Source organism: Rattus norvegicus, chromosome 19, assembly GCF_021556685.1.
Source record: "Rattus norvegicus strain SHRSP/BbbUtx chromosome 19, alternate assembly SHRSP_T2T, whole genome shotgun sequence".
NCBI lineage: Eukaryota > Metazoa > Chordata > Mammalia > Rodentia > Muridae > Rattus > Rattus norvegicus.
This window is the reverse complement of record NC_141552.1, coordinates 51,331,861-51,347,633: the sequence shown is the minus strand read 5'-3', so window position 1 is coordinate 51,347,633 and position 15,773 is coordinate 51,331,861.

Genomic DNA, 15,773 nt, shown 5'->3' with positions numbered 1-15,773 from the left:
GTTTATAAAAAGTTTAGTGTGAAAATAAAACATAACAGGGAGAGCTTTGGCTATTGGAGAGTTTGGTCAATGACAGGGGCTGTCAATGTGGCACTGGGTCAGGGGCACAGTCACACAAATGTCTCATGAAACAATTGTGGAATGGAATTTAATTAAGCTTTTTTTGTTGCGGAAATAACCTGATTAAAAAAATCACATTTCTTTATATTCATATGACTGTGCAATTCCCTCCCACTTTGTCTGGACTTGGCTGTGCAGTTTGCTCCAGCCAATGGGACTTCACTTTAGCAACAGGATAGATACACGGTGGGAAAAATCCTTATTTAGTGGACTTTGTTTCTTCTGTCTGCTCACTGGGAATCCTTCCAGCAATATATGAAAAAAAAGTCTAGCTTTTCTTGAGGTGAGAACCCAGATGGAAGGAGAAAGAGAAAGAGAGGAAAAAGTGTTTGGTTAAGTCTTAGCTGTCCCACCTGAAATACCAGACATAGACATGAGCCCACAGACTCTACATAGAACAGAGTTCAGCTGCCTCAAGTAAATTCAGCTGAGATGATCCACTTAAAGAATAGTGAACAAATATATATTTTGATTTTAATTTTAAGCTTCCAATTTGGGTGATGATTACTTATCTGGAGATAAATACTTGTTATCAGTTCCCCAGAAGAGGAGCCTTGAAGAATTTGAGAGAAAGCTGAAGCAACATGGCTACCCTTGTAGGTTATGAGTTCCCGGCTCATTGAAGGCAGAGGTGGCAGTTATGAGGAGTGTGAAAGATGGAGAGACATCCCACTGTGATAGTGAGAGGAGTTAGATAGACCCAGTCTTGGTTAGAGTGGGGCTGGAGGGGAAACCAAAGGAATAAAAAGAGTAACAGTCTCTAGCAGCAGGATGTCACACCAGTGGCAGGCCAGGGCAAGGCTAAGCTGGAAACCTGCAGGGTTAAGAGACAAGATATTCACAATGACATGGTTGGAGACGGCTGTGAATCTCAGTGAGTGCTTTCTACTATTCCATCAATGTGAGAGACAATGTGAGTGAGGGTTGAATTTTGACTCAAGTTTTCCTTCTCTTGGCAGTTGACTACAAACTAGGGATGCAAAGAATCAACCCACATAACAGGGTAGACAAAACCCAGCAGAATCTGCCCGCTAGCCTTCACATTGCTTCTGTTTTGATTTGTACCACTTCATTCTTGACATTGTCTTGTCAGACGGCCAAGGCAGAGTGGTAACTAAGAACTGCTTACCAGCTCGTGAGTCCAGACAACTGAATCCCAGCTTCCTCACCTGCTGTCATGACAATAAAATAGAATCACACATACGTTTAGTGCAGAATTTAATACTACTCTTAATAGTCTTGCTATTCTTAGTTTTGGTTCATTTGTTTCTTACTGGGACGAGGTCTCATTCCATAGCCCAGCCTGCCTTTGAACATGTTTCTTTTGCCTCAACCTCTTGAATACTGAGATCATAAACTTGGGATACCCTGCCCAGCCAACGACTATTTTCAGTATTTAGTCACTCACATTTTCTTGTTTCCAAGATTTTTCAAGTTCTTGGATAATCAAGGATGACATCACCATTTGAATATCAATACCTTTCTTGGTATCTAAAATATATTAATTAAGGAAAATGGCCTCTTGATCCCAGCATTTAAATCAGAGTGAGAGAAGACAGTTTTGTGCTTTTCTTATGTTTGAGATTCTAATTTATTCCTGATAAAAATCTATATGCACGCTCAACTATATCCGATCTTTATGTCTATGTCTATTCTATCTGGCAAGCAAGTTCTCATTAAGATATGATTTAAGAACTGAAGTTCATTAAAAAGATCATTTTATGACAAAGTGACATGCGTAAGGTAGGATGAATCCCTATCTTCCTTCCATCATCCCATTTAGGGCTTTTTCCATCTGTGTCCAGCATAATTTATAAAAGCATTATGATTTGCCTGGAATAATTTAGCAATTAATATCATATGCTCTTGTTTCTCAATACACTCGGTTCAAATGGCAACAAATATCATTGCTAGACATTCCCTCCTGTAACTTGTCTTACTTTAAACAGCACTGCCTCAGAATGCTTTCTTCGGTATTCAGTTCTAAAGAGAAATATTCACAAACGATGTTAGGCTTACAATAGTGGGTGTCCACCACGGTCAGAATGCAGAGCCTGTGAGTACTCGGTTCTAAGTAGGACATCGCATTACTCCTACCTCCAAGGCTCATGGATCATCACGAAAGAGAAAGCAGAAAGATTTTAAGAGCAGGGGGTAATGGATGCCTTCAGTGAAATGGTATTTGCTGGACCTAACCAGGGCAGTGCACTTGTGAAATCACAATAGCTGTTACACATGTATAAGATCTAGGCAAAGTCAAGCCAGACGAAAGGCCAGCATGAACATGGGATGGAGTCTTGAAATCCTACCCCATTCCTAGCTGTGAGGTCTCTGTTGATGGAGGAAGCTTATGTCAGAATATGGTCGCTGATAGGCTACCCAGGCTCCATAGATAGTATAGACCTGAGTACATAAGACGACACTAAATGGACTCAATGAGTTTGAAGACAGAGCACATGAATTTGGAAGGGAAAACTGATGGAGAGCCATAAGGAGAACAAATGAAAGGGAGAGGAGAAGAGGCTGATTTGATCCAAATATATTATCTGTATATATAAAGTTCTCAGGTAATAAAATATGTAAAACAAACAAAAATTGAATATTACGAAAATATGTAACACAGCTTTAAAATGTCTTCCTTGAGTTATTTTTCAACTTAATTTTTAAAAAGGTCCTTTGTTCTGGGCAATCTTACACATGTATACAATGAAATGGGATTATATCTAATACCCTACTTCCCCCCTCCAGTTCTCCCCATATTTTCCCATCATACGTGTTTTCAAGCGTCATGTCTTTTTTGTTGTTATAACCTACTTAACCCAGCTAATGCTGCTCATACACATATGGGTGTGGGGACATCCACTGGGCATTAGAAACTTACCAGTGAGCACATCTTCAACAGATTGTTCTTCCCTAGACACTATCAGTTGCCATTAGGTATCAGGTGGAGTTTGGAGATGATCCACTCATCTATGTTGCAATTATTGAAATATTTAAGAAAGAGTACCATAATATCTTTACATTTTGCCTCTAACAGCTACCTTAATGAAAACACTGTCATCAGATAAACCAAGAATTTTATCAAGGACTCCACTGAAGCTCAGGATGAAGCTTGCATCTGCTCTATCTACTGCCTCTAAGCACTGACAATTACAGATTAAGAATCATCACATTAACTCCAGCACCTCCACAAAGATGTTTTCTAAAATTAGGAAACCTTTATCTCTGATACAATGACTTCGTGAAGTTTACCCAATTCCTATTGTAAAACTTTCTTAGCGTGTAGGACCATTTTCCTCATTATTTACATTAGTCAAATTTGTATTTTGTTTTAAGCAATGTGAAATTAATTTCAAGATGGTCATGACACATCTGAAATAAAATTTGAATTGGGGTTCAGCCGGATAGCTCAGTGAGCAAAGGTACTAGCACAGGCTTGTCAACCTGACTTCAATAGCTGGAAGTCATGCACGAGTAGGAGAGGAAAACTCCACAAAGTTGTCCTCTGACCTTCATACATGCACCCTTACACTAATGAAACATAACATTATAAAAATTGAATTAGTATGTTATGTAATTTTACCTTTCATTGACTCTAGTTCTGTTGAACAAATAATAAAAATAAAAAATAAAAATAATTACATGTCTATCAAAACTAGGAAATGATAGATGAGACATTTAGCTGAAATTTCTTTGAATGAATATATATCACAAGAGGCAAGATTTTTTTATAGCATGATTTAAATCCACTTCTTCACTCTTTTGAGTGAGTTTTTATATATGGTCATGATATAATACAAAGTTGGGTCAATTTTACAGAAAGTTCCTATAATATAAAGCAGATTGACTCTTGACAGAATCTCATTGAAATATTCTTTGGCAATCTACTTTATAATCAAATGAAATTTCTCAGTCAGAATAAAGCTAAGTTCTGTTGTAATAACAAATAAATCCCTAAATCTATGCTCATGCTTATAGGGGAGACTGAGTATTACTGGCAGGAATGCAGACATATATAATATGTATAATACCTGCACTTATAGAGGGGTAAAAACTGAGGCTTATAGATGAATCTGCTTATAAATAGTGATATGGACAAGAAGGAAACTTGTTTGATCTAGCTCTAAGGTTTTATCTGAAGGCAAAATTGCATTTGACAATGTCTAGAGAGACTTTTGATTTTCACAGTTAGAGGTGTGGGGAGGAGTTTGCTTCTGGCACCTAGGGGGCAAAGGTCAGAAATGCTGCTAAGCATCCAATAATACATAAAACAGACCCCCCACCATCATGAATTATTGTCTGCGGTGCTGAGGGTGAGAACCTGGTCGACCAGATGGCCCAGGAAATGCCAATTGCCTATTGTGTCCATGGAATTCCTTTGAGCACAGCAGTTAGACACAAATGCTTCTCTCAGCTAGCATTTTGGCTTCTTTGGCTCCTTTATCGATAGTTCTCAACTGTAGAACTCACTTTAACCTCCCTTGCCTGCCATCTATCCACTGCCCATCCCATCAGCTCTGAATGTCTGGCTGGTCATCCGTTATTTGAAACCTCAAAATGAAGTGCATTGCCACCCCACTCCTTAGACCCACTTTCTTTCCATTTTTTTCCTAACACCCCTGACTTTTTTTTCCTTTCTAGTAACCAAGGCAGAAGCCTTAGATGAGCCACTTCATAATACCATGTACTATCTAATTATGGTGATGCTTAAGTCTAACAGGACTCAGGAATTTGAAACCTTTCTCCATCTCCTTGTTCTGCATTTGGGTCAAGATATTTTTATTGCAATCCACATACACTACTAATAATGTGTTCATTGCTATTGGCTACTCTACCTTTCATATCACTACCATGGGATCTATAGAAGAGAGCAGAACAGGGGAAGGACTGTGATTAGGCAGGCTTACGGGGAAACCCAGGTCTTCCTCCATAATATGTTGACTGTAGCTTAGCCTCTCCAGTCTACAAATGTAACATGAGACTAAAAGCTTCTCCCTTACAAAATGGTCATAAGGATTAAGTAAGATTCTACCCACCCACCCTGCTGCCACAGGGGTTCAGTATGGCTCTCCATTATTTGTTGCCATTAAAGTTGCCCTCAGCTACATCAGTGTATAAGATCAAGCTTCCATTGGCAAATGGCTTCAACTTCCCATAATCTGCTTCTTACAAACTACTGGCTTGGAATTGTATTTGGTTACCAATCAGATTAGCCTTATTTCCTGCTGTAGTCACTCTAACTTGACTACCTACTAGGTGCTTAATAAATGTATATTAAACAGGTAAATAATGTAATAAGATGCTAAAGATCTTCATGATAATATAAACACATTATAATAAAAGAAATGTGTTTTGAATGTGTGTTTAAGCTGGGACTCTTCCGGTTTTTTAAAGGTCTTGCATTTGAACAAAGTCTCTCTTCTTAAAGTCTAAATATAACGACCTGTCTTTCTAGAGCAGGCCTTCTCTCTGCTCGAGCTCTCCAGCCTCTTGAGTCCCTTATGGTTCTATAGGTCTCAGTCCAGTCTGGCTCACATAGACAGGATACTCTTCTCTTGCCAGGTTCCGAAAGGGTTCATCTTTACCAATGTTACTCCACCCCATTTCACACATCTGACACAGACAGATTTAGATTTATGAACATCAGTCCAAGTGACACATTTTATCTAGTTGTTTTCCCCCAGAAACTTTCATGGCCACATGTACAACCACTTTCTCCACTGTGCACATAACCTTCCATGTTCTAAAGCACAATACACTGAAGGAAAGCTTTGTGCCCTAGAAACCAGCATCCTCACTCCCAAGATTATTGGAGGAAAGGAAAACTTATAAGGCAGATGGAGAGACACTAACGTCAGTAGTGGCTGGATTGAGCTGAAAATGAGTGGCCATCTTTTTTTTTTTTTTTTTTTTTTTATTAACTTGAGTATTTCTTATATACATTTCAAGTGTTATTCCCTTTCCCGGTTTCCGGGCAAACATCCCCCTAGTCCCTCCCCCTCCCCTTCATTATGGGTGTTCCCCTCCCCATCCTCCCCCCATTGCCGCCCTCCCCCCAACAATCTAATTCACTGGGGGTTCAGTCTTAGCAGGACCCAGGGCTTCCCCTTCCACTGGTGCTCTTACTAGGATATTCATTGCTACCTATGAGGTCAGAGTCCAGGGTCAGTCCATGTATAGTCTTTAGGTAGTGGCTTAGTCCCTGGAAGCTCTGGTTGCTTGGCATTGTTGTACATATGGGGTCTCGAGCCCCTTCAAGCTCTTCCAGTTCTTTCTCTGATTCCTTCAACGGGGGTCCTATTCTCAATTCAGTGGTTTGCTGCTGGCATTCGCCTCTGTATTTGCTGTATTCTGGCTGTGTCTCTCAGGAGCGATCTACATCCGGCTCCTGTCGGCCTGCACTTCTTTGCTTCATCTATCTTGTCTAATTGGATGGCTGTATATGTGTGGGCCACATGTGGGGCAGGCTCTGAATGGGTGTTCCTTCAGTCTCTGTTTTAATCTTTGCCTCTCTATTCCCTGCCACGGGTATTCTTGTTCCCCTTTTAAAGAAGGAGTGAAGCATTCACATTTTGATCATCCATCTTGAGTTTCATTTGTTCTAGGCGTCTAGGGTAATTCAAGCATTTAGGCTAATAGCCACTTATCAATGAGTGCATACCATGTGTGTTTTTCTGTGATTGGGTTACCTCACTTAGGATGATATTTTCCAGTTCCAACCATTTGCCTACGAATTTCATAAAGTCATTGTTTTTGATAGCTGAGTAATATTCCATTGTGTAGATGTACCACATTTTCTGTATCCATTCCTCTGTTGAAGGGCATCTGGGTTCTTTCCAACTTCTGGCTATTATAAATAAGGCTGCAATGAACATAGTGGAGCACGTGTCTTTTTTATATGTTGGGGCATCTTGTGGGTATATGCCCAAGAGAGGTATAGCTGGATCCTCAGGCAGTTCAATGTCCCAATTTTCTGAGGAACCTCCAGACTGATTTCCAGAATGGTTGTACCAGTCTGCAATCCCACCAACAATGGAGGAGTGTTCCTCTTTCTCCGCATCCTCGCCAGCATCTGCTGTCACCTGAGTTTTTGATCTTAGCCATTCTCACTGGTGTGAGGTGAAATCTCAGGGTTGTTTTGATTTGCATTTCCCTTATGACTAAAGATGTTGAACATTTCTTTAGGTGTTTCTCAGCCATTCGGCATTCCTCAGCTGTGAATTCTTTGTTTAGCTCTGAACCCCATTTTTAATAGGGTTATTTGTCTCCCTGCGGTCTAACTTCTTGAGTTCTTTGTATATTTTGGATATAAGGCCTCTATCTGTTGTAGGATTGGTAAAGATCTTTTCCCAATCTGTTGGTTGCCGTTTTGTCCTAACCACAGTGTCCTTTGCCTTACAGAAGCTTTGCAGTTTTATGAGATCCCATTTGTCGATTCTTGATCTTAGAGCATAAGCCATTGGTGTTTCGTTCAGGAAATTTTTTCCAGTGCCCATGTGTTCCAGATGCTTCCCTAGTTTTTCTTCTATTAGTTTGAGTGTATCTGGTTTGATGTGGAGGTCCTTGATCCACTTGGACCTAAGCTTTGTACAGGGTGATAAGCATGGATCGATCTGCATTCTTCTACATGTTGACCTCCAGTTGAACCAGCACCATTTGCTGAAAATGCTATCTTTTTTCCATTTGATGGTTTTGGCTCCTTTGTCAAAAATCAAGTGCCCATAGGTGTGTGGGTTCATTTCTGGGTCTTCAATTCTGTTCCACTGGTCTATCTGTCTGTCTCTGTACCAATACCATGCAGTTTTTATCATGAGTGGCCACCTTTAGAAGGGCCAGCAGTGTAATGAGAACGGGGTTGGCTTACCACTCTTGGGGATGGGTAGGCTCATGTGATCCTTATGCCCAACAACATAGCAAATTACCTTTGACCCCTTAAGGTCAACCTGGCCCTTGGTTCAAAATCTTTTTTTAATTCTGTCACAGCAAAAGCCTTACCATGGAAAAGACAGGGAAAGGAGAGGCCATCATTTGAACATTTGTGGCAATTTGAGGAATAGGTACACATTACACAAGTGATTATAACTTCAAGAAATATTAGATATATTCATAGGAATATAAATATAACATATAAAAGAAACAAACCTATTCTCTGTGTTAACTGACATCCACTTCCAAGACCTCAGAGGGACTGAAAGGGAGGATTAGGCACAAGTTGAATTAAACACATTCAGGACTATGGGATCCACGTGGCTTCTGCAAATGGCAAGAATACCTCACTCCCTTTTCACCTTGGGCTGCTCTTCTGGAAACCTTTAGACTCTCTCTACCTCACCCTTGTGCTTGGTCTGCATGCCTTCCTCCCAGAGCCTCCCTTGGGGCCTCTTGAAGCTGGCAGCCAAAGTCACTTCCCGGTAGGTGTAGTTGGCATGCCTGCAAGTGTACTTAAACCTTGTGTCTGATCAAGTTATGTGTATTGGATCTGAAACCAGTTAGTCAATTCACTCAGGTCCCTAAGTGGCGATTTGTGGTAATGTCTACATCAATATGAACGGAGCGGTTTGCTTGCTGGTTTACGTAAAGCAAATGGCTACAGGAAAAGAAGGGCAGCCTCCAGTGCTCTCTGCTAATGAAGAAATGACTAGAAAAGAAGGGAAACATAAACAAAAACTGGCATCTTTATCTGCATAAATACTTAGGTCCATTTTTTAAATAACCTCAATTGGTCTCTTCTTTTTCCCATGCTGCATTTCTTCCTCCCCAAAGACTGTTTTTACTGATGCTTATAGAACCATTGATCTTACAAACTTATTATGTTTCTATTAATCCACCCACATCCAGAACCAAATGGTTTTAAAGAGGAAAACTGTGGTGCTAGATAGATGCTCTGCTTGGAGACTTCATGAATGACACAGATGAGAATATATATATATATATATATATATATATATATATATATATATATATGTAGTGTTGAATGCCATCCATCACCATTCCTTTCTGTATAAACATTTCCTATGTTGCCTAAGCAGGAGGAGAAAGAGGCAGTCTACAAGGGAATTTATTTAGTGAGTGTCTGCACAGTGGCTGTATCTCTTTACTATTGCACAGTATATTGTTTCTAATAATTGTGATGGATTGATACTTATGACTGGCTGGCAGAATTCCTTTAGCATGTTAAAATATTGCCTTTTATTCCGGGGTCTAATGCATAACCTGATGCTTCAGTTGGCTTTCAAATGCAATAAACAAACTTGAAAAGCAAATACACCACAAGGAAAGGAAGGGCTGAGCTGGGTTCTTCTTTCAATCACTGCCCTCTACCAGCCATGTGGACCACTTAGTGAGCCCGTGCTGAAGCCCTCATATAGTCAAGTCTTCAAGGTACGAGATACAAAGAGTAAGAATACATGCATATAAGCACACTATGGTCATCCTGGGGGAGGGAGACTGATAAAATATAGCATGAAATCCAACTGGTTCTGGCTGGTTGACATATCCAGGAAGTCAAAAATATTCTTAGCCTACACTTACAAATGTCTTCCTGTGTCTTCAACCATTCACAAAGAACAGGACAATTTCTACTCTGCCACTCTTACATCATTGCCCCGGTCGCTAAGATCCTTCTACAAATTTGCCTCTGAAAAGATAAGACCATTGCCTCTGACCCAGAAACTGTCCTGTGGCCCCTGACTCCAGGCCAGCAGAAAGGCTTAGCAGCTAAATTACCACACATAGAGCAAATACTGGATTTCCTTCCCCCTTGTCAAGCTTCGCACTACAGGCCCTGTGAATTCTTTACAAAGCTAGCTTTGTTTTCCTGTGTTTTATTCTCCATTCCTCCCCATTGTTGGTTACATCGCTTTCCATCACAGCCGTGCTGCAGAAACACAGGGCACGATTTATGGAGCCTTAACATAAATATGATGCCAGACAGAAAGAGAGCGACATATTAGTTTAGAATTTGCAGACTCTCGCACACGGAGCACACATCGCTGATTTATGAAACCGAGATGGCTTGTAAATCCTGCATGAAGGCGCTGTATCCATAACCCTCCCCGCATCCCTAAGAGCTAGACATAGAATCCCCCACTCCCCACCCCCACCTGCAGCAGCACAACATCCTACTGGAAATCCTTCAAGGCACAATAGATGCATAGCCTTTCACTTTTCTTGGGAACACACCCTTTAAAAATATCTCTACCCAATATAGGAAGTGTTTGATGTACATCCCAATGAGGAATGGGCAAGGGGATTGGTCAGTTACCTGCCTCCTTGCTCACACATACAAGCCCTCCCCATCCCCCATGCAGACTGCTCTACTCTAAGCTCTCCTGTGTAAAGAACATTTTCTAAGAGCTCCCTTGCTAGTAGCTTCTGGTTGGGGTCAGAAAACAACAGGAGGGCAATGACAGGTGATCTGTTCCCCCTCCCGGATCCTGTATCTTTGCATGGGTGACTCCATCGGAAGCTATCTATGTCTTCTCCACAATTCCAGATTGCCAAGAAGGTTAACCATATCCACGCCCCCCCCCAAGCAGATTGGCTTCTTGCCCCTTCTCTCAACACCTATGGAATCATCCCGGACATAAACTTCTCATATAAAGCACATGGGTTTTGTTCTTTCTCCTGCTGGGACTCACCTACCATCTCCAGTGGATCCCACAGGAGAGAAACACAAACCTGCCCCCAGCTGTCCAGTCCTCAGTCCTTCACACCCAGATGATAAATTCATTACGTCATGTTGTGTACAACACAAACTTTACTTTTACCAGATTGGAAAAAAAGACTCACTCATAGATCTCGGGAAATACTGCTTGAATTGCCAGCAGGTTTCAGAAGAAGGGGACTACAGGTTGAAGGCCCCCAAAGGACATGATTGGGAAGAGGACAGGATCTCATCAGGACCAGGACAGAAGGAGAAATTATAGATTATCAGGTGATGCTTTGAGAAATTTTATTCTTTGAGAAAAGAATAAAATAGGGGAAGGCACGTGTTTGTAATCCCAATATCTGGGAAGCAGAGGCAGAGGGATTTCTGCAAACTTGAGGCCAGTTTTACCTACATCAACAGGGTTGCATACTCTCCTGCCTCAAACAAATGAATCAAGAGAGGCAAACAAAACACAAGTCAGAACCCAGATCGACTACCCTGATGGAATGTCTAAAAATTCTAGCTTACTGAGTTCAACTGCAAACATGTTATAAGGAACTTGACACATTGACTGTTCAGTGCTATTCAAGCATGCCACTTGATGATTTTACACTTGTGCAATAGTAAGAATGTCACGGGTGCTTTTAGAGATGGCTCAGCAGGGGACCCATGCTCAGTTCTTAGCACCTACATGATAGTTTGCAACTGCCTGCAACTCCAGTTCTAGGGGACCTGATGCCTCTGGCTTCCTCAAATACTGCACGTACATGGTTCATATATACATATGTGCTACACAGACACAGACACACAAAACACACACACACGCGCGCGCACGTGCGCCAAATACTTGTGCACATAAAGTAAAACGGAATGGATCTTTTTATAAAGGAGTATTGTGGAAAGTACTTCTTGGTTTTGGTATAAATCTTGAGTTGTGATACTCTCCCTTGTTTATTCTGTCTCCAAAGGTTTGAATCATCATTTAAGGATGTATCAGAAGTGGCGGCTACTATACCTACACCCACTAAATTTTTAGGATCACACATAAAAGATGGGTTCTCACAATGTGGGAAATGACCATCTTTAAGTTAATTCCTGTGGACAGAGGTCAGATCATTACTGAGCACTGATGCAGCAGGGAGCATCGTGGAATGCTGGATAGATTCAATACCTTGGTATGGGCTTGGTTATATGAGTATGTAAAAACATATTTAAGTACCTGGGCTCATATTCAAGACTTGTGCTATTTACTATGCTTGCACAGGTTAATAAAAAGAAAGGAAGAAAGAAAGAAAGAAAGAAAGAAAGAAAGGAAGGAAGGAAGGAAGAAACAAACAAACAAACAAACATCAAAGACAGAAGCTGGAAAGTTGGCTCAGCAGTTAAGAGCACTAGATATTCTGGGTTCGATTCCTAGCACCCACATAGTGGCTCACAACCATTTGCAACTCCAGTTTTAGGGGATCTGAGGCCATTTTCTGACTTCCGGATATACCAGGCATGAACATGATAGATACATAAACATAGATGCAAGAAAAACATTCATGTATATGTATATATATTCGTGTCAAAGATAGTGAAAATAAATATTATAAAATGAAAAGTAAAGGCCTAAATCTGTAAAAGACCCAGAGTCTTTAGCATGATATGTTAAAGAAATTTTTCTTTATGAAAGAATGGTAGCTAGAGCATCTCACTTTATCTGCCTGTCTGTCTGTCTGCCTGCCTGCCTGCCTGCCTGCCTGCCTGCCTGCCTGCCTGCCTGTCTGTCTGTCTGTCTGTCTGTCTGTCTGTCTAGTGGGTCTGAAGATTGGACCCTGGACTCTACGCTTAGAAAGCAAACATTCTACCAACTACACCATGTCAGCAGACTAAAACAACTTCAAAGGTCTAGCATATACTTAGAATCTAGTGGACCCTATATATGGATCTGACTAAAGAAAGTCAGTTTCTATCACTATTAGTAGCTGGGGCACTACTGTGTAAGTTCTGGTACAGGAGATGGATCTGGATGGTGCTGGAAGATTTCATTACAGGGAAAATACAAGAACTAAGACTGGGTACTGGTCACCCTAATAACATCCCATTTCCCCCAAAACATATGAGCTACATGGTTATAACTCGAAATCGGGGCTGGGGTCACAACTGAACTACAAAACTAACTGATTGAAAGAATTATTTCTTCTGGCATTCTAACAAGAACGTCAAACCTGTAAATAGCATGTAGCTAAAGATGATCGAAGGCCTGCGGGGGAAACCGAGAGGGAACTTCTCAGTCTCCTGTGCCCATGACCTTTTCTGCTGGGTCACAGCCAAGAAAGGAAAACCACAGCTGCAGGTATGCTCATCCACACACCATTTCCTTTCGTACCACCGTGCCAGAGAGATGGGCACCTCCATGTGGGCTGCAAATGAGTTTTCAGGATGGGGCGTGAGTTAATTAACGCACTCGGTTTGGGGAAGCTGGTGACAAGCTGCCACTTTGCATTTGGCGGTTCCCTCTCTGAACAGGTGGCAACTGGGTGACAAGCATTCTCTGAAGCGGAGGGGGACATCTGTGGTTTTCATACTGCAGAATAGTAGATGCTTCCAAGTCACACATTTGGGGAAACAGCTGAACCACCTTTGAGTTTTTCATGTTATGGTACAAATAGGTACCCGATAGACAAACACGCAGGGGCGCAGCTCCCTTCCAGGACTGACTGAAAACAAATTTGCAAAAACCCAGACAGAAGCTTCATAAACATAGGCAGTGGATGGATGCTGGTCTTCTCACACCTCCGCAATTAGAAGAAGAAAACACAAAAGCAGGAAAAACAGACACAGGCTTTACACAAGCATTTACTTTAAATCAGATTGGCATTCTTTCTGTTGTTCCCTAAAGAGGTGCGCGTGCACACACACACGCACACACACACACACACACACACACACACACACACACACACACACACGACAATTTAAATCTCTGGAATGAGCCTTTTTCATGAAATAAACCAACTGACTCAAAAGAAAACTATTCCAACAATCATAGAAAAAAATAGTTCATATAGATGTTCTGTGACTCTAGGACATTTCATTAGCAGCTTTCTTCCCTCCCCTTTCCTGAAACACGTGGCGGGTGCCTATGATTTATGGGTCACCGTCAATAATCAAAGCCATCGCTGGATTGAACCTGACAATCAGACGAGGTATCTAAATTAGACAGGAATATGAGTCTCTTTCGAAGGCTCCACCATGCACAAAGGGTTCTGTGAAAGATACCATGACATTTATTGAGAACACCTCAGAGCAGGTCTCAAACTGTGAACAGAATGGAAAATGTTGCGAAGAGCTCTTAAAACTAATTAGAAAAATTAGAAGGTGCTTACAGGGAAAGCCGCTGTGAGGCCGTGGGGGAGATGGAGGTTACGAGGGTCAGCCTCATTTCTTTCTTTCTTTCTTTCTTTCTTTCTTTCTTTCTTTCTTTCTTTCTTTCTTTCTTTCTTTCTTTCTTTTTTTTTTTTTTGATGCCAGGGTCATAGTAAGGAGATACAGGGGAGGACCTTGGGCTGGGGATGTCTGGTTGTTATTAAATAAGATTTAAGAAAGAAACCAAGAATCACTTGACTTCTTCGAAAAGCTGGGCTTCCCTAAAGCAGCTTTTCTGATGCTTTGCAAGAGAAGGCCAGCTCACTGAAACTTTGTGAAAAATTTTAAAGTCATTGCTCCAGTATAAAAGGTTAATAGATTGAGAAACCTGCAGTTAGTCCCTTAGAGTATAAATGGAAACTTTATAAATGGCCATTAAGGAGAGGGGCTTGGAAATGTACATTGTCCCTCTTGGTTTTCTTCGAGTGTCATGTCCTGTGCCGGCAAGGCCTAAATGACATTGCTGACTCTGGAACATCTAATGACTAAGTGTATTGGTGAGAAATGTGGGAAGCTGGCCACGATTAGACTCTCTTTTGGAGAAGTCTTCATGATTTCTTTACAACATATAGCCCCAGTCATTGACCAAAGGCTCAAAGATGGGCCCTGGTCACAAGGCAACCAGATACAGGGCAGGGGTCCATGAATTGGCCCAGCCCAAGAAACTTCAAGTGACCTGTGTGATGCAGTGACATGGTAAATGGTCATTTAGATCTTTCAAGCCTGCTAATATACTCCCGTGTAGATGTACAGAAGTGTACAGGCCACAAGGAGCAGACACCACACGGTCCCCTGTCTCCTCAAAGGCAAAGGGGAAAACATGGGGATACAAGGCTACTGGGGAGTAGGACTAGATGCTTAGAAAGAGGTCAGTGGGTTTATCAGACACCCAGGTTTGAACTTGGTGGACAATGCATTAGGATAGAAGTGAAGGAATGACATCATCATACCATGGAACAGGAGTAGCTGCTAGCTCGTTACAGCTATTTGAAGTCCCTGTAATGTTTTACCGGATGCCTGGTTGTATACTGACGAGAATGTTCTCATTTCTCTGAGCACTGTGGAAGCAGACTCTATCAAGGCGGAGAACGCAGTGCATCTTCTTGTCACCTGAAAGCAACCTCGTGACGCAGAGCACTGAAGAAGCTCTAGCTACCATGAGGAGTCCCGCCCGTGCAACCTTCACTGCTGTACCATGGGATTTCAGGGCAGGATGACCAAGCTCGTTGTGTCCTGTCTACTCAGAACTTTCAGCCCCTTTCCAGATTTCCCAAGGGACATCGCAGGGGCATCTAATCTGTGATCCATAGGCCACAAGGGCCACAGGACAGTCATAAATTTGATGCAACAAAAATTATAAATTTTACTGAAAATTTTTTTGATATTTTACCTTTTGAACTTTTTAGCTTTGGGTGTTTTGTTTTTGTTTTTGTTACTGTATCAGGCAGTTTTCAAGTACACACTTTGTAGGTGACAACCTCGTGTCCTGATGTCAAAAGGATGGATAGCTTTTTCATACAGAGTTATGTGGTAGATCCCTAAAATGGGAGCTTGCATTCAAGCAGAGTGTGTGTGGCAACATCACAATTTC